The sequence below is a fragment of the Paroedura picta genome, chromosome 9 (assembly GCF_049243985.1).
Source record: "Paroedura picta isolate Pp20150507F chromosome 9, Ppicta_v3.0, whole genome shotgun sequence".
NCBI classification, from domain to species: Eukaryota; Metazoa; Chordata; class Lepidosauria; order Squamata; family Gekkonidae; genus Paroedura; species Paroedura picta.
The window spans coordinates 82,984,267-83,011,249 of NC_135377.1; the positions used below are offsets into that span (position 1 = coordinate 82,984,267).

The 26,983-nt window shown below is 45.2% G+C and overlaps 1 protein-coding gene across 3 annotated transcripts in view; it reads right to left on the bottom strand.

The window, feature by feature from the left end:
- The window catches only part of CDH20 (cadherin 20), a 204,499-nt gene that overhangs the window by 102,055 nt on the left and 75,461 nt on the right, over window positions 1-26,983 (bottom strand). The window contains exon 1 of one of the 3 annotated variants that reach the window (XM_077353432.1): window positions 952-1,041. The exons of the other annotated variants lie outside the window; for them this stretch is intronic. The gene's annotated coding sequence lies outside the window, so the exon portion shown is untranslated. Of the gene's footprint in view, window positions 1-951; window positions 1,042-26,983 lie in introns of those variants that run through there. 3 annotated transcript variants of the gene reach the window in all.

Here is a 26,983-nt window from a genome sequence, read left to right on the forward strand (position 1 = left end):
CAGTTTGACTACCCCTGGACTAGATGGACCACTGGTCTGATCCAGCAAGGCTCTCCTGGTGTTCTTATGATAGGTCGGGATGATCAGTACCTTGAGTTATCAGCAGTGATGGAGGGTGTGTCTGGAACAGTGCATCACTGGCTGTATGTCAATGTGTGGCAGGGAAGAAATGCTCTCTGTGCTGAGCAATATCTTTCTAATCCTGGTAGTAGACATATGGTACATCAGGGGAAGTGGATGGTGTTAAGCACCTCTTGGCACATTGTGTGCAGGCAATTGTCATGACTCCTAGGAAGGCAGCCCGCAGATAAATCTCCTTGTAAGACAAAGCCACAACGACTCCATGTAATCAAAAGTAGCAGTTTTTATTGGGAGAATAACAGCAGAGCAAGCATTGTCAGGAGATACACAGAGCAGAGGAACTGGCAAAGACAGGGAACAAAGGGGGATCAGAGCTAATATCTAGGCGGGGTGAAGTAAGAAAAATGCAGGAAAATACAGTTCCCATACATTCGCCTTTGATCTGACTGAGAACATAAAACCAGAGACCAAAAGTCTGTATTCCCCAACATAAATCCAGCTGAAGCTAGGAAACTTCACACTTCCAAGAATGACAGATAAGGGGGAGCTTCAAAGGAATTCCTGAAAGTAGCAACAGGGCTCAAGGATCAAATAAACAAGCAGGGGAAGAAGAGTAGATCAAACCTTAAGGGCAGAGCTCCAGGGTAAAATGGGAGATGGCATGACAGCAATGAGAAGCAAGGCCACTGGAAGACACAGGCCACGAGAAGAGTCAGGGTGCGTCTGCCCAACAAAGGCGGCATTACCAGATTTCCTAGCACTGCCCCCTCAGTTAAATACATTAGCGTTATGAATGAAATTGTACCAATTTGCATAATGACATGACACAGATCAGCATGATTAATTATATAAATAAACCACTAAACCCACCCAATGCTGTGGTCTCCTGTCATCATGGGGAGGAGGGTTCTTCTGGCAATAGAGATCCTGATGAAATGCAACCAACGAGCTCCTTCAAAACTAGCCCCATGTGCCAGATCTCTAAAATTTAACAACGTAGAAAAAATTAAATAAATGAGAATAGCATATGCTTTCCCACAGATACGGTATATACTTGCATATAAGCTGAGTTTTCCAACACAGTTTTTAACACTTAAAAGACCTCCTTGGCTTATATGCGAGTAATTGATTAAAAGCTTGTCCCCAGCCAGCCAATTGCAGTATTGCATCTGCAACCTGAGCTCTTTGCAAGTGAGCTAGTTAACCTTTGCCTTCTGCAAAGATCTTAAAAACTAAGCTCTTGCAAGTGAGCTAATTGCTCCTAGCTAACTATTGCCTTCTGCAAATATCTTGAAAGCTGAGCCTACTCTGGCAGCTTCTAGGGCATCAATGGTTTGACTGAGGGATTCTGATATTTCCCCCCCTTCTTTTCCTGATCAATTCTTCCAAGCTATTCGTTTGGTTTCTGTGGGTGGGGTGGGTTTTGGGGGTGCTTTGAGATTTACTGTTTCTTCAGTGTTTCTTCTTTTATCTGAGGGGCAGCATTGTTTGCCTTTTCTTCTTGGTGTTGTGTTTCTTTTAAAAGTTGATTATTACAGTTCTTTCAGCTTTCAGTTTTACAGTTCTTTAATTCAGTGTTTCGTTCTGGGGGGCAATGTAGCCCCCAGTTTGGTAGCTGTTGTACTTGTAGTAGGTTGCCAATTTTGGGTACTATTGTTCTGCTCTGGTTTGCTGGCTTGTTTGGTTCTCTCACAGAGCAGTTCTGTCAGTGCTCTCTCAGGGTATCTGGCATCAAGAGAGGAAGGGAAGGCAATTGTAAGTCACTTTGAGACTCCTTTGGTTAGTGAAAAGCGGGGTACAAAAACCAGCAGCTATTCATTCTCTTGACTTTTCTGTATTTGTTGGGGGGGGGGAGGCTGGATGGGAGAGCATGTGATGATTGAGCATGGATTAAGTGCTTAGGCCACCCTGTAAATTTACCAGTAGCCTGCTGCATTTCCCACCCGAGTCAATAAGTTTGCCCAGATTTTGTGGTAAAATTAAGTACCTTGGCTTATATGCGGGTTGGCTTACATACGAGTATATACGGTACAAAGATTTTAACTGATTTCTTCCTGCTATATTTTCTTGTCTTTATGTTGCAACATGGCAATGTGCTTCTCATAGAATCTCTGTAAACTGGCACAGAAAACACAACAACTACAGGATTTTGAAGAATCCTCCCTGTCCCCCAGTTCAGGGATCACTGGATCTACCACTGGCTGCATTTTGATCCAAGGAATAGTTAAACGGGGGAGAGTCCGAGATCTGATTGTGAAATCTACCCTCATCGGACTTTGTGATCGTCACCGCTTTTTAAGTCGCCCGGGGCAAGCAAATTTCACCTGGGGTAAGCAAAGGACACGATTATCCCAAAATCCACAGGCCTTAGAAGGGCTTCATTTTTGGCACTTCATGCCTCAGGCAACACATTTTCACGAAAAGCATCTGTGCGCGTTTTTAGTGCGTATTAACAAACGCAGTGCTTGGGACGCATAATTGCATACGGCTATCTGGTCAGAAGCTGGAGACGGTTCGTTTTATGAGGAACGGCAGGGTTGATTTTTCCACCCGCCCCACAAACATTGCTGACCACCCTCGCCTTTCATGGAAAGCAGTCACTCCAGCAGTTTCAAAAGTAAACAGATTGCAGAATGGAGGCAGTCAGCAAATACGTTAACATGGTAATTTTGTTTACTTTCCCAAATAGGACACCCTCCTATGAAACCACTGACCTGTTCAGCTTCCCATACGGAAATAGAGAAGGCAGTTTGCTAGAACCTCTGGATGCTTCACTTTTTTTAAAGCAAATACAAATTAGCATGTTCAAAGGAAACACTACTTGCCCTGTGATGCATATTAACGGTTTTTAACATATAATATAAATATTAATATATATCTCAGTGGGCTTTTTAGAATCTTGCAAAAGTATTGTTCTCAAGATTGTGAAGAAGAGTTGTTATTTTATATACCCTGCTTTTCTCTACCCAAAGGAGGCTTACAATAATCTTCTCTTCCTCTCCCCACAATAGAGACCCTGTGAGATAGGTGGGGCTGAGAGGGAGCTCTGAGAGAAACTGCTCTGCGAGAACATCTCTAACAGGACTGTGACTAGCCCAAGGTCACCCAGCTGGCTGCACATGGCGGAATGGGGATTCAAAAGAGACTTGTGTGCTTCGGCCAGCCGCCTCGGGCTTGAAAGGCCGCCGAAGCAGCCGAAGGGCACCAAAGTGCACAAACTCAGTTCAAATCCGGCTGCCAGATTAGAAGCCACTGCTTGTAACTACGACACTAAGCTATTCAAAAGTTATACTTGAGAGTTATACTTCCAGTTGATATCCATAGCATTTTCTTAACTCTCTCTCTCTCTCTCTCTCTCTCTCTCTCTCTCTCTCCCCCCCCCCCCAAGTTATCTGGAAATTAGGAAAACCCCTTATTTTTGCATTTGGGGGATGAACGTCATGACTTGGATAAGAGTCAATTTGCTGAAGCTTAATCCAGAAAAGATGAGGTGCTGTTGGTCTATCATGCTCCAGACAGAGGATTAAGAAACGGGCACCAATTGCTCAGGGGGCTGCATAACAAGTTAACACGACGGAGACCCCTCCCGCACACGTTGGATCATGCACGTTCAATGTTCTTTTGAAGCTTTATTTTCCTGTGCGAAACAGGAAAACTGGCTTCTCAAGTACACTGCAAGTGCATTATCCAAAGTGCGTGGAATGAGTCTCAACTCATTATCAGAATTAACCAGCCTAACCCCTTGACTAACGAAGATTGCCCGGCCCTCGCCAAGATAGGGTGGACAAAACAAAGGAGAAAATATGCTGACCCAAGAACCCGAAAAAGGTCAAAACAAGGCAAATGAATTCAAGCCTGTGTAGGGTAGAACATAACTTTAAAATTAAGTACTAATATATATTAAAATTAAAAACCCAGAACTCCTAACCTCAATAAAATCAGTGCATACATGCATACCAATGCCTCCACTGACCTAGTTAGAGTGGACTCCATAGCATTATACTCCCTCCCTACCCCAAATCTCACCCCACTCTGGTTCCATCCCCAAAATCTCCAGGTATTTCCTAACCCAGAGCTGGCAACCCTACTCTGGCGTGATCTTCATAGTTAGTTTGGTACTCCATTCATTCATTCGTGGGTACTCATGTCCGTGTGGGTCTTGATAGGCAGAAATAAAATTCACGACACATAATGTTGTGTGGGAGCTCTAGTGAGGTTCACTTCTGATGCATGTTGCCTGTTTAAACTTTTAGGCTACGAAAACGCATGCTGAACTCCAATTTGAAGCAAAAGAGAATCACTATTTCTGTGAGCTGAATTTTGTCCCGCTCTACTACATATTTGTGGCTTTCATATCAAAGTAAGGCTGTCGAGCCCGAAGAGGGCTTCATGATGCTGCTGTATTATGCCCATGTAAATAATACATCCTATCGCCCCCCATTTCCCATACAGGAGCAATGTCACTGTTTCCCTTCCTTTATAACTGCAGCAAGCCAGATATCCCTGTGTGGTTTCTGGTTTTGACCTTTTAGCGGTGACAGCTCAGAAAGACATTTTGAATAATTACCCATGAGAAAAAGATCTTTTTATATCATTTTACAGGCATCCTACGGTGAGGTGATCTTTCATGGCATCTTCTTCCCTATTATAAAGTACATTAATGACTCTCTACAATTGGCGTGGAAAAGGAGGGGGAAATCCTCATTCTAAGTGCATGGTATGCATCCATCCATGGAGGAGCTGGGGCTCTTTCACAAGAGTATAGCCATCTGCGTTGAAGGGGCCCAGAATCCTTACAGGAGGAAAGCAAAAACAAGTCACCTTTCCCCAAAGGATGCCGGAAAGGTCAGCTTCCATGAGCTCAAAAACAAGCCAATTAAGGAAACCCTTATTAAGTGGTATTATGTGACTGGTTGAAAGCAACCATGAACTTTTATCCTGTGACTCTCCATCGCTGAAAATGACCACAATGCAGCTGTGCAGGGCAGCTCGCCGACTACAGCATTATGTAATTATGCCAGGTGGTCAATTATCCTGCAGATGGAAAATTACCAGAAATTTCAAAGACACAAAGAAAAAGAAAGTCTTCTCCCCCCAAAAAACACAGAGATTGCAGGAAAATGTATAGATAAGGGGAGAAAGGGGGGGGGAGGAGAGGAAACACCTTATTTGTGTCACATGGTCACAACAGCATATTTGGCTATCGAATTACCAGGGAAGGTCCTAGCCAATGGACAACAGGGGTAACCGACCCAAGTGCCATATTTGGGAGAGGCAACCACATACTTCCCTGCCCCCCCCCCCCCAAACCACATACTTCCCTACCACTGTCTGTATCTTCCCCATCTGGGGCTCATGCAGCAACCTTGTGGTAGCACGTGAACCCTTCACGTAGGGTGAGGCTACCCCTTGCTTGGCCCTGGCTGGGGGGACCATATATGACGGGTGGCGGTGGTACCTCAGAATCACTGGACTGCCCCTGAGAATGGCACTTTATATAGCTGAAACCCTTTGCACCCAGTGCGTTATCATGATACACTAATTGTTGGCAAAATCAGTCTTGTTGTATATACAAGCTTTCAGCATGTACAGGAATTAGCATTGTCTAATGCAGTCTTTCTCAACTCTTTTACTGGTGAGCAACCCCTGAAACATTCTTCAGAAGTGGCACAAACATGCAGAATTGGGTTGGGGTGCATTTGCTGTGGACACGCCCATCTGGGGCCCCTTCCCTTTCCACCCCCTCTGGGCCCATCATTGGCCAATTTGATAGGGGGGGCAGGTTGACATATATAACACAATAAATGTTTAACAGATTTTAAAACATAAAAAATTAGCTCCCACTTATTTGGGAAACCCTTTGAGGCTGTCAAGAAACCCCAGGATTTCATGAAACCCAGGTTGAGTAAGACTTCAGACTACTCATTCTGAGCGAGCAAAACCTCTATTTTATGTAGAGATGCCGCTGGTCACATATGTGGATTAGAACAAGCTTTTTCACTTGGGAAACCACTGGCCTGATCCAACATGGCTTCTTTCATGTTCTCATAAGAGATGTTTGAACTCCTCCCCAGTTTATTTACCTTTTCAGGCAGAGGACTGTTGTTGTATTGTAAATGCTACTTTGTAAATGCTACTTTGCTACTGCGGACAGATATAACAAATGGCACAATCATTTAAGAACATATGCCAGCCAAATCAGTCCTGATGATCCCAGTCTCTGTCATCTAGAACGGGGGTCGTCAACCCCCGGTCTTCAGCCTGGTACCGGGCCGCGAAGGCCTCGGTACCGGGCCGCCAGCAGCCGCGCCTACCTCTCCCCCCCTCCCCGCAGCGAAAAGCTCGCCAGACCGTGAGCGAAGTGGCCGCTGAAGCGACCGCCAAAGCAGCCACTTTGCTCGTGGCCCGGCTAGCTTCTCACTACTGTAACAGAAGAAGAAGAACCTATCCCGGGCTATATTCAACAATTTAACAATAAATACAAATAAACGTTTCTTATCTCTTCTTATATTTTTTCTTATATTTTTATGTGTATAAGCACAACCAGAACGGCCTCTAGATTACACCGTTTTCAATTTTGTTTTCCTCAGTGGTTGTCCTTCTTTAAGTTATATTATATATATGTGGCCTTTGGCTCTCTGGTTTGGGGAGGTCTGTTCAAAAGACTCAGGGGATGAGTCTTTTGAACAGACCTCCCCAAACCAGAGAGCCAAAGGCCACATATATATAATATAACTTAAAGAAGGACAACCACTGAGGAAAACAAAATTGAAAACGGTGTAATCTAGAGGCCGTTCTGGTTGTGCTTATACACATAAAAATATAAGAAAAAATATAAGAAGAGATAAGAAACGTTTATTTGTATTTATTGTTAAATTGTTGAATATAGCCCGGGATAGGTTCTTCTTCTTCTGTTACAATAATTTTGAACCGTCCCTTTCTTTTCGTGGTGTACTCTTAGCTTCTCACTACTGTCAAAGGCAGACAGACTCACAACTGGGCTTCTGGATTAATAGAAAGCTTTACTGGAAGCAGATCTGAACACTCCGATGTCTGTAGTCGAATCTAATCAATACATGGCAAGCAAGCAGTTATCAATGCATCCTTCCCGCCCAAATGCCCCCTGTTTCCCACCCTCTCACAGGTGCCATCCCGGGCTTCCTACCAGACGGTCTCTGGCCCAGCTGACCTTGGGGGACCGGCAGCCTCCTTTTCAGATAACAAAGTACAGAGCAACATTTGCAAGAAAGTGTCACAGCATGAAAGGATACACAAAGCAGTGTGAAATAGTTCAGGGTTGTAAAAAGGGTTACAAAAGGTTCTCCAAACAACACACATCAAACAACATGGAGCTTCTCTGGTCAACAAATCATGGCAGAGATCAGAGGGGCCGATCCTGACAGCTATGAGAGGCGGGGGAAGAGGCAGGCACGGCCGCAGACGCAAACACGCATATGCAAACACGCATGCGCGGCAACTCTGTGTATGCACATTAGCGCCCCTGCTGGTGCAAACACGCATGCGCGGCAACTGCACATGTCCGTTTGCACGCGCGTGCGCAGCGCCCGGGCCGTCGGCTCTCCCTCACCCCTGGAGGCAGTCCTCAACTGCAAAAAGGTTGAGGACCGCTGATCTAGAACACTACATAATCTATTTGCCCCTGTTTTTGCACTCCGTAAAGGTACAAGGGTCAACTTTAAAAGATTTCTTACTGATTTACTTACTAAGGAATTAGTACTCCCTGAGGTGGGACAATGGACGCCAAATCTGTTATCATTTCTGTTATAGGGACCTCGCCAGTAGATGCCCCACATCAATAATTCATCACCTTCTCTTACTGCCTGGAGAGGTGTTGGTCCCTTTTTCTTATCTCCCTCAGCAATCAACAGACTCACATTGAAGGCCCAGTGAAATCCATTCATGGTATCATTTGTTCTCTCTCTCACACACAGAGAGATACACTTTACACAGCCCCTACTCCACTATAACATTTTTAGCACTGTTGGCATTCCTGGCTGTATAATTGTTTAATATTGTGCCTCAGATGGTGTCTCTTTATGATGGGTTTTAATAGGGTTTTATATTGGTGTTATCCATACTGCTATGAATGTGGCTGGCACTTATTTTAGCGATTTTATCTCGTTGCCATTGAAATCTATCCTGGATATATATTTTTATCGTGAGTGCTTTAACTGTGGTTCTTATGAGCTGCCGTTAATAGTGAAGGCCAGTGTGGTATCAGTGGTTAGGGGGTTAGATCCGAAGTGGGGGTTCAAACCCCTGACACTGTCGTGAAGCTTGTGGGGAGAACTTGGGACAATTGCTCCAGAGACTAGTGTGAGGTCACAGATGTATTCAAACAGATTTTCTGCCTGCAATTCCCCCGTGGTGAAAATTGTCCTCCGCCCTTGGTCTTTTTGAAAAGTGTGTGCTAAAATTAAACCCAGACGCAGGAAGGCCCAGCATTTCAGGAAGAGCACTGTTCCTTTCCCGCCATGCGAGGCTGTCCTAGGCAGCCGTCTAGGACAGGGGTAGTCAAACTGCGGCCCTCCAGATGTCCATGGACTACAATTCCCAGGAGCCCCTGCCAGCATTCAGCTGTGTTAATGAGAAACACTGTATTAAAATGATATTAAATGTGAGGGACAGAGCAACTATTATAAAAGTAGCAAAGTTTTTACTGGCAATTTTAAATGAAAATCTTTCACGATAGATTTTACATCTGAAACTGTTTGAAAATTTTCATTTTATGCTTTGCAATTTTATGCCAATAAAGGTATTCTGATTCTGATTCTGTCCTAGGCCGTCTAGGACAGGGGTAGTCAAACTGCGGCCCTCCAGATGTCCGTGGACTACAATTCCCAGGAGCCCCTGCCAGCATTCGCTGGCAGGGGGCTCCTGGGAATTGTAGTCCACGGACATCTGGAGGGCCGCAGTTTGACTACCCCTGGTCTAGGATCTTCCCGTGATAGAGCTGATTACATATTCCCCAGCAGACGGTCTGACAAATGGAGAAGAGACTCCCGTGCATTCCAACTTCGCTCGCAAAACAGAAATAGCATACATGGTTCGTTACGCTTCCGTGAGAAGTCACTGAAGGGATGGGACTGCTCACAATTCATTTCATGAGTTCTTCGGCATTATTGCCTTTCTGGATTAAGGTCAAGCCTGGTTGGATGTAAACCCTGCTAATCCACAAGCGAAATCCCAAATCAATATGCCTTCTTCATTTCCCTGGGCTTTCAGCATGATCAGCAGAGTAAAGGACAGGAAAAAATGAATATTTCTGTAATACCCATTAATGACAAAGACATATACGCATACATATATATGGGGGGGGGAGAGAATTAAAAGGAATATGCATGAAGCAGTTCTATACTGGACCCACATTCTTAGCCCCCCCCCCCAAAAAAAAGAACCAATATGATTGACTCGAAAGTAATTCTAAAGCCAATACTTGTACTTCCAGGGTGCAGTTACTTGAACTGCCTCCGAAATTGAACCCTGTACAATAAATCAAACACAATACCTGGTAGACTGCAGACATTTCAGACCCCAGGCACACCAGTGTTAGGAAAGACTGGTCAAATGTATTCATTCCTTCAGAAAATTATACCGAATTATTTTAAAAAACGGATGAAAATTGGATTGGTGTAAACAGGAGCTGCAATGCCTCCTTTTCAAATCTCTCCTCAGCTATGAAAACACTGTCTTTAACCTTGCCCCCACAATAACCATGTGACAGGAAGAAGAAAGTTTTTACACCACTTTTCTTTAGTTTAAGGGGTCTTAAAGTGGCTTATGATCACCACCCCTATCTCCCCCCACAACAGGCACCTTTTGAGGCAGGTAGGGCTGAGGGAACTCTGAGAGAACTGGGATGGGCCCAAGGTCACCCAGCTGGCTGCATGTGGAGGAAAACTGGGGAATTAAACCTGGTTTTCCAGATGAAAGTCTGCCACTCTTAACCACTACACCGGGGATAATCAACCTGTGGTCTTCCAGATGTCCATGAATTACAATTCCCATGAGCCCCTGCCAGAAAATGCTGGCAGGGGCTCATGGGAATTGCAGTCCATGAACATCTGGAGGACCACAGGTTGACTACCCCTGCACTACACCATGTTGGTGTTATGTCCTACCGGAGCCAAGGTCAGGACCATGGACAGCAGACCAAAAGGTATGGAATAGGAAACACAAAGAAAGTTGCAGGCACTGGCTTGCAGTGTGGAAAGAGTCAAGATCTGGGGCTATGAAGAAACCCTGTCCAATTCTGCGTGACTTCTCCTTGCTGTCCTGCTGCTTTGTCCTGTACACAGGCAAAAGGTGGTAGAAAGCATGCCACCCGTGTTTCTACACATAAGCATTTTCAAAAAGGCAGCAAAAAACTGACAGCCGTTCAAGGCAGAACAAGAGGGACCTTGTAATCCAACGGAGAATCCAGACCCATGGGATCACTGCAGTATAGAAGTATACCAAATAAAAACAAAATTTATTCCGTATTGCGTTAAATGGAAATGCTTTTCATTGGAGCCTCTATCATCCACGTTTCCCAGTCAAGGAGAAATACTGTTCAAAGAAGTGACAAAGGTAACAAGAGAAATAAATTTTACTTACAAAAATAGAAACAAATCTTACATGACATATTCATGTTGGTACACTTAACTTATCATGAATAATTAATTTTGAAAGCGTGAACTTGCTACAGCTCTAAGCATAGGTAAGAGAGAGAAGAAGAGGATCCTATATAAGATGAAACAGAAGGCAAGTATTGGCCAAAGCGGTCTCAACATCTAATAAATGAGAGGGTGGGGCCCACTGCCAAGTGTACCCTAGTGAGAAAATTATCTTAACCCTTTATCTTCCAGATCCTCTTGCATGCAGCATTTCTCATCCCAGTTTCTTTTCAAAAATTAAGCAAAAGTCAAATATTTGCATGTTTTGAACAACCCTCCCTTCCCACTTTTCTCCATCCATCCAAGATTAGTATTAGGTTCAGTGACTTGAAAAGGTACACACCTATCCTGGTCCCACCAGCAAAGTGAAAGGGAACTTTTATTTGCAGTGAAACTCCACATGCATGCTGGAAAGCACGCATGCTCTTCTGCAATGCTGGTTGAAACTTGTTGTTCTCACTTCCAGCTAATGTTTCAGCCACAACTGATTAGATTTCATAAGCTCCCATGATCTTTTTAATTAAGGCATTGATAGGTATACTTTGCCTGAACTTACACCAAAGAGATTTGTTTAATCTCCTTGTTTTATGATTCCTCAGACTCAAGAAATGGAAAAAAATTATCTCTTAAATCCACCCAAGACTGGAATCCCCTGGCCTGTTCATAAAGATGCTGAAGGCTGGAGAGGGATTGCTGAAAACAAACCACGCTTTCTAGATGTCCACGGACTACAATTCCCATGAGCCCCTGCCAGCTCATGGGAACTGTAGTCCACGGAAATCTGGAGAGCCACAGTTTGGCCACAATTAATTAGAGAGTTAATTAAAAATCTAAAAATAAAGCAGACACCTTTGTTCCCTGTGATTAGCACTCTAGTCCACAATGTGAACAGTGATCAGAATCTAGCCCCTCTAGGCAACTCTTAATCTTCACTGCCGAGAAAGTCTGAAAGTAATATTTTGTCCCAGGTACACAAGCTAGACATAACATAGTTAGGTCTCTAAACACATAGAACCAACCTTTGCTGAAATACCTTTAAAAAGGTAACAGCACGTCATTAGAAACTGGGCTGAACATAGTGGCTGGTAGCCTGACACCTTTCTCAGAAAAGCTGGAAGCCGTCATCTAGGACACCTCCAGCCAACAGAACCCTCCTCCCTCTCCAGAAGGAAAAGCCAGGAGTGGGAAGGAGGAGGGTTTCTTAGGCCAGCATTTCCCTGCCTGTGGGGCAGGGAACACAAGTATAAGTTGCCAAATGTCTGAAAGTGGTTTATAGACCAGCGCTCTCTAATGGCCACCTGTGCCCTCTGCATCACTCTTTCTTTCCGTGTCCTCCTTCTCAGGTTCTCAGGTTCTTGCCTTCCACATCCCTTTTCAACAGTAAGAGTAACTTTACAGTAGTAGCTGGAAGAAAGGGGGGGGGAGAATGAAAAGTTGTCAGGAACTGTAGGAAAAAACTGAGAATCACAGGTTGGGGAACATTGGCCTAGGGTGCAACCCCCCTCCCCAACACATTAGGTTGGCCCTGGATGGGTCATCATTCATCCATCCATCCATTCAGTTTGCATACTGCTTCTCACTATGACGTCTTGGGGTGGTGTACATAAGAACCAGTAAAATACGTCAAATTATTTTACCCAAAATTATCATACCAAACATACCAGACCTAACAGCCAGCATCAAACAGAACTTGGGATCACAGAGCAGTAGAGCTGCCTGACAGGGATGGGGTCCAGGCTGCAAGGAGGCGTCCTGCCAAAAGCCCGATGGAAAAGCTCTGTTTAAGTTCTGTCAGGGCCTTGATCTCATTGGGGAGCTCATTCTACCAGGAGAATGGGAGACTGTTATAACAACTGCTACTAACTTAAGGCGTTCCAGACGTGTCAAATCACATTGGGATCTGTTGAATATTCTAGACATTAAAGAACCATCAGAAGTTTGAAGACTCCTTAGAAGTCTGTTTATTATCCTGTAATATTTGATACACCATCCTGGTCTCCCAGTGCCCTATTACTTGCTTTGAACATACAGGTGGCAGGTGGAGATCTTCTGGGATGACAACTAATCTCCAGGCAAGAGAGATCAGTCCACTTGAAGATGGATTCTGTGGCATTATAACCCATTGATGATGCCTTTCCCCTCCCTAAGTCCACCCTCTTTGGGCTCCACTCCCAAAATCTTCTTGTGATAGGCACACAGTCACACTGAGAGATTTTACTTCAGTCCAGGAAAGGTTTACAGCATGTTATCTTTTTGGGAAAAAAACCAACCTGGTGATCATGAATTCTGTGGATCACAATACTGACCCAGGATATTTACTGGCACCTCAATGTAGTGTAGACTTGTATTCAACCTTCCTGGTTTCTGAAGAAAATTCCTTTGGCTCGAACTGCGTCAGGTCATTTTGTTACCTGCGGCGTATTTTGTGTTACTCAGAGCATTCTTGCATATTCTCTACTGAGATTTTAATGCAAAGTTTTAATTTGACCCTTAGCACTGAGCAATAAAATATGTATTTAATAAGGTTATTATAATAATTTTTAGACATCGCAACCTTTTTATGTTCTACCACCAAAATTTCCAAATATTTCCCAGCCAGAGCTGGCAATCCCAGAGATGTCAAATAGCTGGGGTATACCCAAAACCAAAATTAAAAGAGGAACCCGTTTTTCTTAGTTCTTCCCAATCTAATAATTCAGTATGTCATTTTTGTATGAATGAAGTTTAAATCCTGGGAAACCTTTAAGACCAACAAAGCTTTTGTATTCATCCACCCTTCTCTAGATATACGTGTGCACACGAAAGCTTCTGTCTTGAATACAACTTTGTTGGTCTTAAAAGTGCTGCTGGACTTAAGCCTTAAGTTTATTGCTTCAGGCCAACACAGCTACCAACCGGAATCTTTATTTGTAATGACTTTGCAAGTTTAGTACCTTCACCGCATACATAAGACACAATCCCCGCAATTATAAACAAAAAAACAGAATCCCAGTGCATTGTGGGTATAAATTACTTTCCAAAAAAGGCCAAAAGGTCTAAAAATCTGCATAACGCCTTCTCTTAATGAAAGGGTTCGCTTACAGACACGACATCTCTCTCTAACTTCCTGTTTCTTGTCTTCTACCTCTCATTCAGCTGGATGTTTTGCCCTTAATTTTTTTTTTTAACAAAAAACTCTTTCTTTTTTGCTGCTATTTAATAAGAGGCTCATTATATTATCATCCTTCCTCACTGGATTCTAAGCTGCGTCCATTGAGACAGGAACGAATGAAGAATGCCTGACCATAGGTTAGAAAAACACACACCTCCAGGAAGCAGGTCTACTCTCTCATCATGTGGTGTCTATCAATACCGAAGCACCTACTTTTATCAAGGATTTTGGTTATGCTTGGCTTTAATTAAGCAACTTGGTTCAGACCCCTTGAATTTAAGGCTTTCTAGGCAAGAAGGCAGAGAATGATCCCATTCTTGCATGAAAACAAGGATCCAACATGAGCTGGGTTTTATTTTGTTAAGAGTGAAATGAGGGAGAAAGAATGTAATTAGAACTTGAGAGGATAATGCAAGGAATCAATAGTTTTATTTGGTGACTAATGACAATAATATCCTCTGCACTCCATTGAATGCAAGTTATAATTTTCTCTAACTACAGACCTCTTTGCATGTTACATTTGAGGAGCTGTGGATATGTTATGAGCAATTCTGTTGATCTGTTCAATTTCCAGGTTTTCTGAAAGCTTCTAGCAGACCCCAGTTGAATTTGAGGGCCATTCTGCACTCAGAAAATGTAATGAAAGGGTTACATCTTGCAGACACTTTTTTTGATGCTGTACAAGACATTGTCAGCATCCAGCATTCCAGCAGCAAACCAGCAGCGACATCCTCCATTTTAAAGCAGTAGTTGGGGAATTGCATAAAGCAGATTCCCCCAACTATATTGCATGAGCGGGAAGAGAGCAACAAGCAACCATTAAGGCTGTGCGTAACCAAAGTGGCCAGAAGTAGTTCGATCTTTGTCTCCAGCGCCAGCCCTCATGCCCACCTCTTTCTCCCTGGAATGGAGCTTTTTTTTTTTTTTGTACAAGCTGCCTGGAGCAACAAACACACGTTGGTTCATAGAGGCAGAACAAAAAAAATCCCACTCACCAGTTGGCACACAAAGCATGCCTCTCAACCCCCAACCCCCAATTGGGAAAAAAATTACTTCTGTTCATCTTCAAGTGTCAAACTTTCAAAACAGGCTGGCTTTAAACCATGCACTATGATTATATGCATAGGCGTAGCAATGGAGAATTTTTTTTTAAGAGCGCTTTCCCTTTAAAGCTAGAAAAAAGCTGATTGGCTGGCTGCCATGATTGACAGGCAGAGGAGACTCACTTGTATTGGGAGTCCCTCTCCGCAGCCATTTTAATCAGCCGTGCGGAGTGCCTGGAAGCATCAGAAAGCGGGAGAAGAAAGCGAGAGAGCGAGGAGGTGAGAAATGGCAGGGGGTGCATTTTTTAATAGTGCTAAGCAATTGTGGTTGCTTAAAGCTATATTTTTAGAGGTGTGGAATGGCCCTGAGGATTGGTGTGCAGGTACTGAGATGGAAGGGCAACCAAATAAGCAACCACAAGCCTCAAGGGGATTGTGTTCACAGTAGGGTTGCCAGGTCTTGATTGGGAAATGTTGGGAGATTTGGGGGATGGTCACTTAGGAAGGGTGTGGTTTGGGGAAGGGAGGGACCGCAGCAAGCCACAATGCCATCAAGTCCACCTTCCAAGGCAGCCATTTCCTCCTGGGGAACTGATCTCTGTAGTCTGGAGATGAGTTGTAACACTGGGAATCTCCAGGTCCTCACCCAGAGGCTGGCATCCCTGGTTCACAGCATTCACATTTAGTGTCCAAAGAGCTTAATTTTTTTAAATAGATCAGACTTGATCATGAAATGTGGTACAGAAACACCTATTTTAAAAAGCCACTTTATAATAACATAACAGGATCCTTCTAAACAGTATATTATTTTTTCTTTACATCCATGTTACCAGTTCAAGGAATGCAGTGGAAACACCTGAGACTGAAGTTCAAAGGAAAGTAAGGAAATGGCAGAAATCAAACAACCAAATGTACCTGAACAGGACTTGTCCGCTCCACACCCTGGAGTCTCCTCAGGACTTCAGAAGTAGACCCAGGCTGAAGTCCAGACCAGAAGATGCAGTGCTTAGCAGGTTCCTCCGGGGGAACCCATTCCGGAATACTACAGGACAAGCTTAAACAGGGCTACACCCTTTGAAGATGACTCACTTCAATTGATTTAAAGGAGTATTACTGTTCAGGATTGGATTTAGGGCTGGCAGCCTCCAGGTGCGGCCTGCAGAGCCAGCTTGGTGTAGTGGTTAAGAGCAGTGACTTTTAATCTGGAGATCTGGGCTTGATTCCCTACTCCTCCACATGCAGCTAGCTGGGTTACCTTGGGCTAGTCACAGGCCTGAGCAGTTCTGTCAGAGCTCTCTCAACCCCTACCTACCTTACTCAGTGTCTGTTGTGGGGAGAAGAAGGGAAGGAGATTGTAGGCCACTTTGAGATGCCTTCTGGTAGAGAAAAGCAGGGTATAAAACCTTCCTCCTCTTCTTCCTCAGAATTACAAGTGATCTTCAGTCTACAGAAATCAGTTCCCTGGATAAAATGGTACTCTATGGTGTTATAGGGGTATAAACTGAGGTTCCTCCTGAAATCCTGCCTTATTTTAGACATAGAAGAGTTGGTTCTTATATGCTGCTTTTCTCTACCCAAAGGAGTCTCAAAGCGGCTTACAGTCGCCTTCCCTTTCCTCTCCCCACAACAGGCACCCTGTGAGTGAGGGGAAGTTGAGAGAGCCCTGATATTACTGAAGAAGAAGAAGAGTTGGTTCTTATATGCCGCTTTTCTCTACCCGAAGGAATCTCAAAATGGCTTAAATTCACCTTCCCTTTCCTCATCCTACAACAGACACCCTGTGAGGGAGTTGAGGCGGAGGGAGCCCTGATATTACTGGAGAGTTGGTTCTTAGATGCTGCTTTTCTCTACCCAAAGGAGTCTCAAAGTGGCTTTAATTTGCCTTCCCTTTCCTCTCCCCACAACACACACCCTGCGGGACCAGCCACCAGGAATCCCCTAGAATTACAGCTCATCTCCAGATTACAGAGATCAGTTCCTCTGTAGAAAATGGATGCCTTGAAGGGCAGACTTTATGGTACGGTACACCACTGAGGTCCTCCCCAGGAGTTTCCCAAACCTACCTCCCCCTCCATGGATGGCCAGGGGGACCCCACAACCCTACCTCCCCAGGCTCCACCCCCCAAATATCCACCTTCCTGAGCAGCCATTTTCTCCAAGAGAAATGGAATATTTTAAATTAAAAAATACATCAGCTATAATTCCAAGAGATCTCCAGCCGCATCTGGAGGATGGTAAGCCTGGGCACAGGTCACTTGAGGGGAAAGAGATGCATAGAAATACATCCTGCGATTCATACCCAGCAACTATTGCCCTTTCAAAATTATACTGTGTGTGTTTACTGAGACATTACAAGATTACTGTCCATCCATAAAGTGAATCCTACTGTACCCAGAAAGGGACTTAACCTAGGTTTGTCTAGCCGAAACACTAATCCCCTCCCCCCACTCCATATTCTCATTCATACTTTCCTGAGCTGCAAGCACGAGACCAAAGCAGCAGGGGACAGCTGGGTGCAGCAGTTTTTACAAGGTATCAGTGCAGAAAACAAGCACCTGCACGCCGGGGATTAATCTTGCAGAATAAGGAAACCGAATACAAATGTCAGACATCAAACAAGTGCAATGCAGTGTCAAAAATTCTAATCAGAAAGGCAAACAGTCACAGACCTGGCCGTGTGTGTATTCCAAAGCTGGAAGGAGACAAGCCCATTTCTCCGTACACAGAGGGCATATCCCAGGAAGCCAGTCAACTGCAGAGCCCTGGTATATGGGGTTGCCAACTGCCAGGAAGGGCCTGGAGCTCTCTCGGTATTACATCTGATCTCCAGGCTACAGAGAGCAGTTTCTCTGGAGAAAGCGGCTGCTTTGGCGGGTGGACAGTATGGTATGGTTCCCTGCAGAAGCCTGCAGCCTCCGGGGAGGGCGGTATAGAAGTATGATAAATAAATAAATATAAATAAATAAAATCACCCCTCCCCAGGTTCTACCTCCAAAAATCTGCAGGTATTTTCCATCCCAGTGCGATCACCTTCCATGGCCCTATAGAGCAGGGGTAGTCAACCTGTGGTCCTCCAGATGTCCATGGACTACAATTCCCATGAGCACCTGCCAGCGTTTGCTGGCAGGTGCTCATGGGAATTGTAGTCCATGGACATCTGGAGGACCACAGGTTGACTACCCCTGCTAGAGAGGACAGAGGTCTTTCTCAATAGATTCAAAATCCCTTTCCTCGCATTGGAGATCTTTTCCTTTAAATGGCAAGATTCATGCACAAACTTCCAATGAGTTCTTGGCCAGTACCTGAAACTCCATGGGTCATCAGGGGATCTGATAACCATCTTCAAGTATTTAAAAGGGTGCCATATGGAGGATGGAACAGAATTGTTCTCTCTTGCCCCAGAGGGACAGACCAGAACGAATGGGAGGAAATTAATTCAAAAGAAATTCCATCTAAACATCCGGAAGAAGTTCCTGACAGTTAGAGCGGTTTCTCAGTGGAACAGGCTTCCTCGGGAGGTGGTGGGTTCTCCATCTTTGGAAATTTTAAAACAGAGGCTGGAGAGCCATCTGACGGAGAGGCTGATTCTGTGAAGGCTCAAGGAGATGGCAGGTTACAGTGGATGAGGGATTGGGATGTGAGTGTCCTGCATAGTGCAGGGGGTTGGACTAGATGACCCAGGAGGTCCCTTCCCACTCTACGATTCTATGATTCTACACAGCAGATCTTGTAGGAGAATTGTAATGGAGGTTGACTGAATGCTTCATTTGCTGTCTCTATCAAGACCCCAATTCCATACAATAATTGGAAGTCTTCCTTAGCACTAAAGACCTGAATAGAACCAGGTAGGTGATGACCATCTTGGGTGAAGAAAAGTCAAGCAATTGCCGTAATTCTAGATTTTTCCATAGCACCAGTAAAGTGGCTCTTGCAGCTCAGATTTGATTGCAAGATGACCTCCAGAGACCTAAGTGGCTTTAACTGGTTGCCCATTGATAAACCACTTCTATACTGGGGATATAGGATTTAGCAAACAGCCTAATTTTAAAATCTTTGCATATGTATGGCTTAGACCAGGGGTAGTCAAACTGCGGCCCTGGCAGAGGCTCATGGGAATTGTAGTCCATGGACATCTGGAGGGCTGCAGTTTGCCTAACCCCGGCTTAGACCTTCTATTAAACGGTAATCCACAAATGCTTTTAACAGTAGACGTAAACCAACTGGAGTAGGGTTGGGCGTTTTGATGCCCAAAGCAGCCAGTGGTCCGGGGGGGGGAGGGGAGGTGCCGGTGCCTCCCTCCCCCCCCCACGCTGTGCCACTGGCTTCTTCGGGCATGAACGGCCAACCCTAAACTGGAGTGTGTAGTAATAGAAGTGTGTTGTTGACATACAGCAAAAGTGGCATTATTTTCCCACCAGCACTGGCACATGGGTTATGTAATTGGACAGAGGAGGGCCCACATCATTTAGGGAGAGCTTAAATAAGAGGGGGACGAAACAAACACCCCCTTACGCACGGGGATTTTACCCGTTAATTGTCCCTCAGGACCAGCCGAAAGCTCTGCTCACGACCGGGCGTAGGCAAGCGTTTAATGAGCCGCTGTATTTCTATCCTTGTACCTCCCCTGAGAGCAATAATCATCAAGTTTAACTTTCTCCTCGTCAGTCAGATCACACAGGCAAATAGCGGATCCCGGAGGAACGTTGCTTATTTGAGAGAAAATATTTTAAAAGTGTGATTATTCCAATCCAGTCTCTGTTACGAATCCGGGTGCCGCAAAAGAGTAACACATCACACGTTATGTCAGGGCTTCATCGTTGCATATAATTTAATATACAATAAATTATTCATATTAGTACTTAACACGATGCAGCACTTATCAAATAAACGGGCAAAGCATATTAGGTGATGCGTTGCATTATAAAATAAAATTTAAAAACTTCACTTGTTCGTTCAAGAAATTCATGAGCTTGCAAAATGCTCCCCCCCCCCAAAAAAAAACACACAGAGAGAAACAGGTAAAAGAACCACCCCATCCTTTCTGTTCTAATGTTTTCTGATTTGCACAGCAGTATATGACTTTCCACAGGGTTGGGCTGACTTTGCAGGCTTGCTAACTTCAGGTTCTGGAGGTCTGGGAGTGGAGCATGGAGAGACTGGAGTTTGGGGACGGGAGGAAACCCAGTAGGGAATAATGCCATAGAGTTCCCTCTCCTTCAATAAAAACCCAGCTATTTTCTCCAAGAGAAGCAACCTCTGTAAACTGCGGATCAGTTGTGATCTCTGGGCCCTATCTTCAGAGTATCCAGGAAATTATTTCGGTCTTTCAGACAGAAAGTGTTCTCTTGCAACTTTCTGGTATAGTACATTAGAGGCCCAATTTTGCTCGTGTAGAGGGAGGGACAGATGTGCACAACTGTGTATTGTCCTCAGTGGCTTTTGTTACTATACACTGACAATGCAGTCTTCAAGTGCATTTACTTAAGATTCACAGGAGTTCCCCATTTGGTATGCAAAGGGATTTTTCTTTGGTTTGTATTAGGGGTGTGCGCTTCGGCTCGGTTCGGCTGCCTTGGCGATCAAACCAGACCAAGGCGGCCAGCGTTGCAGTGTGGAGAGGAGGGGTGGCGCCTGTGAGCGGCCCCCAGCTGGTGCACCACTCCACTCCACGGCGCTGGCCTCCTAAACATCGCTTTGGGCTTTGGTGATTGCCTGGGTGGCCGAACTGAGCAGAAGCACACAGTTCTAGTTTGTATCAAAAGTTCTGCCCCGTTAACACCACACTGTTCAGATCTGGACTCACAAGGACTTGAAACGACATGCATAAGACAATAGTGATCTGTCCTCAGAGGATGAGGGATCCAGATGCTTTCTGGCTGGCCCTTAGAAATCTCTTATCAATGCGGTCAGAGACTCAGCCAGACTCTGAAAGTTGTGCATGACATGGGGTACAAACCTTCCTCTGTGGTGGCGATGACAGCCAATGCATCCGCATGAAGCCGTCCAGCAGAGATTTTTCTGTGTTACACAAGATACAGGGTTGGTCAAACTGCGGCCCTCCAGACGTCCATGGACTTAAATTCCCAGGAGCCCCTGCCAGCATTCGCTGGCAGGGGCTCATGGGAATTGTAGTCCATGGACGTCTGGAGGGCCGCAGTTTGACTACCCCTGCACTAGAACTTCTCTCCTGAACAGAATGACACAGATGCAGGCTGGGGCTTTTTGCAAATAAAAGTGCTTGCGTTTGCTAGGAACTGGACTTCACTGTCCTGGCAGAGCTACAGGATGTTGTTGGACGGTGGTTTGGTCTTAATTGCTAGGACGGATTCCAGCTATTAACTCTGAGGAAGAGGACAAATGGCTTGGAGAGGTTTCCCTGGTCAGCACTCTTGGCTTTTGCCAGGATGGGGGAGTAACATTGATTAACATTTGCTTAAAAGTGGGGATCATTCTGACCATAATGGAGGAAGCAGATACAAGACCCGCTCCCCTGGAATAAGCCCCTCGGAATCAGAATCACACATCTGCAAGAGACCACAAAGGGCCATCCAATCCAGCCCCCCCACCTTCTCAGGGACCCAGGGAGAGGAATGGGAAGGCGACTGTAAGCCGCTTTGAGCCTCCTTTGGGTAGGGGAAAGTGGCATATAAGAACCAACTCTTCTTCTTCTTCAAAACCATATACTCTTGACATCTAATCTCCAAAAAACTTCCAACAAAGGAGATTCTACCACCCTCCAAAGCAGTATATCCTATCTATGAATATTCCATTGCTTCTGGGACTCAAATAATTATAAGAACTATCAGCCAGATGTAACTGCCCCATTTGTGGGCAAGGGGCTCAAGCAGGGGGAGCTTTGTTCAAATCCAAAGTTGCTCCACTGAAACTTCAATCTAGCTTCTTTGGGGACCCGAATGGACATGCTCACCCTGACAGATGACCAGTGCTACAAGAGAGACCAGGAGATGGAAGGAAGTCTAATCATGCTGGTTCCCCTGAAGTTCTCAGCTGCTTTCCAGGGCCATCAGCCACAGTATCCTGTGATGTTTCAGGCTGATGGATTAGGAGACAACTGCTTGACTCTTTGGCATTCAGAGTAGGGAGGTTAGACGACCTTATTTCCCATGCAATCTAACATCTGCTGAGAAGGTTGTCCAGAGATCTGGAACAAAGTGTCATCAATATCTAACTAGAGTCCTGGCTGTTCTGAACAAGTGTTTGGAATTCGTAATAAGCTGGATGGGAGCCAATCACCAGACACACAACCTACATAAGACTGGAATACCATTGGTAAACACCTCAGCTTCTCAGGAGCTGAGATGTCAGCCTGCTCTAGGTAGAGTGGAAAGCACCTTGAAAACGCAGACTTGCTGCTTACGGGTGATGTTAGGAAGGAACTTTGAGATGAAGGGCACAGATCTTGACTGCAGCACACAGCACGTTAAATCAGATGAAGCCGGTTTACCAACTGGACCCCTTCTTGGAAAAGTAAAATGTGGCCACAGTGTACTGATCACATGTGGGCAAGACTGCTAATGCCACCGCTCCTTGAGCTTTTCTGAGAGCCTTCCTAATACTGGGCCCCCCAGCCTTTTTGAGTCTGTTGGAACCTTGGGAGTTCTGACATGAAAGGATGGGGGTCACCACAAATGGCCGCTGCAGGAGGCGGAGCCAACCAGACAGAAAAAGACCAAGGGCAGGGGAGAAGAGGGGTGACCGAAAAAGTATGTGAGTGGTGGCAGCTGTGGCTGAAACTGTTATTTAATCGGCACAGCCAACAAGAACCCCAAAAGTCCCCACCCTCTTTCAGCATTACGTAAGGCCTGCAAAACAGAGCTCTTCCGCCAGGTTTATGGTTGAGGCCAGCACGGTGAGGAAGAGGTAGCACCCCCCCTGCATTAAGAGCGTAGCACCTGCAATGTGATCTCTGCTCCCTCTTCCCACTTCTACATTAGATTTCTGACCGCCATGGTTTTTAACTGTTTTAGGAGTCTGAATTAATGTATGTCCAGATGGGTTTTAATGGGGTTTTAATGGACTATTGTAACCTATTATGAGAGTGGTGAGCAATAAGTTGGATAAACAAACAAACAAATAAAATTTAAAAAACCACTTGGTGGATGCTAGGAAAGATATCAGCCGATGCCATGGTCCTTATAGGCACCATGCTGGGGACCCCTGCATTAGTGGCTGCAGCTGACATCACAGTCAGGGCCACTGTAAGATGGGGCTTGTTTGGGGCTGCCCTCATTCCAATGAAAACATTTTATTGGCTGCAGGAGCCACTGGAGGACCAGGCAAGGACCAAGCCCTTGAGTGTCATGTGTCATGCCTGGCTCATGTCAGTTTGGTCATTTTCTCCCAGGCTTGAGTTGTACTCCTCTTGGGTGCCCCTCCCTGTGTGCCTGGTCATTCTCTAACTCTCTGAAGTGAAGAGTATTTCTTTAGAGAGCTAGTGTGATGTAGTGGTTAGGAGTGCAGACTTCTAATCTGGCATGCCAGGTTCGATTCTGCGTTCCCCTACATGCAACCAGCTGGATGACCTTGGGCTCACTACGGCACTGATAAAACTGTTCTGACCGGGCAGTGATATCAGCACTCTCTCAGCCTCACCCACCCCACAGGGTGTCTGTTGTGGGGAGAGGAATGGGAAGGCGACTGAAAGCCGCTCTGAGCCTCCTTCGGGTAGGGAAAAGCGGCATATAAGAACCAACTCTTCTTCTTATCTGGCTGTTCCTGGTTAGATTGTAAACAACTCTCTACTACAGCCTTCACACCTGCTTGTTGCTCAGACAGCATGTCCCTTATTTTCACACTAGGGACGAGGGTATAATTGTTCTGGTTTCCTGGGGCAGACTTGTCTTTGACAATGCCACCTTCTGATGCTTCCTGATTTTCTTCAATAAAGACGAACTTCAGTTTTATTCCAGTGCCTGAAACTCCTGTTTGTTGGTTCTGAAGAGAACTGTGGGTTGCCCTCCTAGGGTCATGACACCAAGCTCCCTCTAGCCCAGGGGTAGTCAAAGTGCGGCCCTCCAGATGTCCATGGACTACAATTCCCATGAGCCCCTGCCAGCGAATGCTGGCAGGGGGCTCCTGGGAATTGTAGTCCATGGACATCTGGAGAGCCGCAGTTTGACTACCCCTGCTCTAGCCAGTATGTGGTACCATTCCCCTTCAGCCTGGTCAACTGTTGCCATTCGCTTGTTTTGCAAAGCAGAGAATAAGCCTCGTTCTACTTTTAGAGTCCAAGAGGATGGTTTGTTCCATGAGGCGAGAAAAATGTTTATCACCCCCTGGTTGCTGCTCGGCTGCTTTGTTTTAACGCCGTTAGTTATTCTTTTACTGTTGAACTGATGCACAACCAGGTAGAATTGCTTTAAAATATATGTAAGCGTGGCAGTAACTGCTGTTTTAGAGGAAAATAAACATTTGCTCATCCTTACAGCTGTGGACGTTATCAGGCCTGCTTTACGGAGAGAAAACAAAGGAAATAATGACGGAAGCCATTTACACCCGAGCTATACTACTTAAACATCACCCTGTTTGGAAGCTCCATTTCTCCAAAACTACCTTGCATTGTCTCAAAGGCTCTGGAAATTCCGCATGTCCCTGTCTCTTAGCTTCTTCTCATCTCTCCGCGAACAGATCAAAGTTTTCCAAATGTGGGACTTTCATCAAAACGAGGGTGAGCTCTTGAGAAAAATTGTGCTGTGTGCCTTCGGCTACGAAAGATCACGGAGTCAGACCTGTAAAGTTAAGCTAGTAGGGCAGGCTTTTTCAACCAGGGTTTCATGAAACCCTGGTTATTTTTGCCGGCCTTGGAAGGATTGCCTGAATGGGTGGAAGTTAATTAAATTTTAGATGTTTATTTTAACTTTGTTAAACGTTTATTGTATGATATGACCATATATGGTCATGTCCCCCCTCCCAAAGTGGCCAATGCTGAGCCTGGAGGGGTTGGGAAGGGGAGGGGCCCCAGGTGGGCATGTACACAGCTATGCTTCCCAGCCATGTTCTGCACCACTTCTGTGGTTTCTTGAAGCCTGAAGAATATTTCAGAGGCATCTCAGTGGTAAAAATGTTGAGAAAGGCTGTACTAGGGTGATTCCTAGAGGAACCCAGGAAGCCAATGGTGCAACCCTTAATAGAGACACAAACTTCTACTGAAGGCAGTGGCTTTAGAAAGGCGAAACTCTGCTTAGGACTAAACTGGAATCCTGGCCCTGGAGTTTTCAGTGCTGACTTGAGCAGCCAGCAGTGACTTCCTTACACGGTAGTAAAGCGGGAGCAAGATCCAAGGAGGTTGATCAAACTTCTGAAAAACAAATGCCACCCAATATTGAGGTAAATTAGCTGAACGCTTAAACCTGTTTAATTCTGGAATCATCTCTGTATTTCAAATAATCTACAAGTTGAAACAGCTGAAGCATAAAATGTGTTTGAATTGAACAAGTTTAAATATTGAGTCAATTTTGCCACAAATGTGTTTGCATATTAAAGCATTAAAATGAAGGCAAGCTCAAATACACAGCCGATGAAGAAAGGGGCTACACTGGGGGGGGAAGAAAAGGATTAAAGGCAGCCCAGAAAAATTATTTAATATCTCAATGCCAGAAAATCCCAGCGTCTGTTATTTAATCTTTGCCAAGCAGTTAAAGAAAATGAATACAAGGAAACTGAATCAGTCTCAGCGCAAGCAGAAGCGAGCATGGAAGCTTGGCATCAGGAAACCCTGAATTATTTATCGGGAACATTTTTAGTCCACTCTTCCTTTTAACGACGGCAGAGTGCTGCATATCATTCTCCCCTCCTCCCTCTTAGCCTCACAATCGCCCAGTGAGGGAGGTTAGGCTGAGAGAGAAGGCGACTTGGCCAGCGAGCTTCATGCCAGAGCAGGGATTTGAGACCTGGGTTTGACATCCCAAGTTCGACCACACATTGATTCTCTTCCCAGCTGACCGAGGGTTGCCAGGTCCAATAGACCAGCTGGCAGGGGATGGAGGGGGGGGTGTGACTTACCAAGAGCGCAGAAGGAAGAACCCTGAAAAAGACACAACATTTCTACATCACCTGGAAATGAGGTGGGGACATTGGTGACATCAAGGGCAATGCTCTGGTTTTTGGGAAAAACTCTATGGTAGAATTAGCTTCTTGACATCGAGGGAAAAGCTCTGGCTTTTGGGCAAAACTCTATGGTAGAATTAGCTTCTTGACATCGAGGGCAAAGCTCTGGCTTTTGGGCAAAACTCTATGGTAGAATTAGCTTCTTGACATCGAGGGCAAAGCTCTGGCTTTTGGGCAAAACTCTATGGTAGAATTAGCTTCTTGACATAGAGTTTTGCCTCAAAACCAGAGTGTGCTCCTCCAAGTCACCAGTGTCCTTATGTCATTTCCAGGTAACATAGAAACATCATGTTTTTGCCGGCTTAGTGCCTGTTTTTTTGGGAGGGGGGATTTCCCTCAATTTTTTAAACCCCAGGAGGGGGGGCACTAAACCAGGGAATCCCCAAGCCCCAACAGGGAACTGAAAATCCTAAACTGACCACCAAGATTTGGGATGCTGAAACGGAGCAACTGCTCCCCGTCAGCTTGCCTTGAGGTCAGTCCTCAGCTGCTTAGCGGGTAAAGTTCTGCTCAGCATCAGGATCCAAATTCCAGCCTCACAGCTGAGCAACAAGCCCTGAATGCAGCTTGGATGCCTAACTGAGCCCCTTCAGCCTTAGCAAAGAGGCAGGCCAGGAAGTCGCACGGGTCTACTTGTATTCAAGCATCCAAAGCACAATATCAGCCAGACTCCAGAGAAACAGACAACTCGTTCTACACGTTTCTCAAGCTTTCCGTTTTTAAAATGCAAGTTTCTCCCCATGCTACGTATCAAGATGCTTTTGAAAAGTGTCGTGAGACATTGCTTTTCAAAGGAAAAACCCAGTCAGGAATCTGATTATGAACACCCAACTCCTTGGCCTTTAGCTTTTCTGACACGAATAGGGGTATAAGCTCTGGTAGGAGAAATACGGGGAGATTTTGGG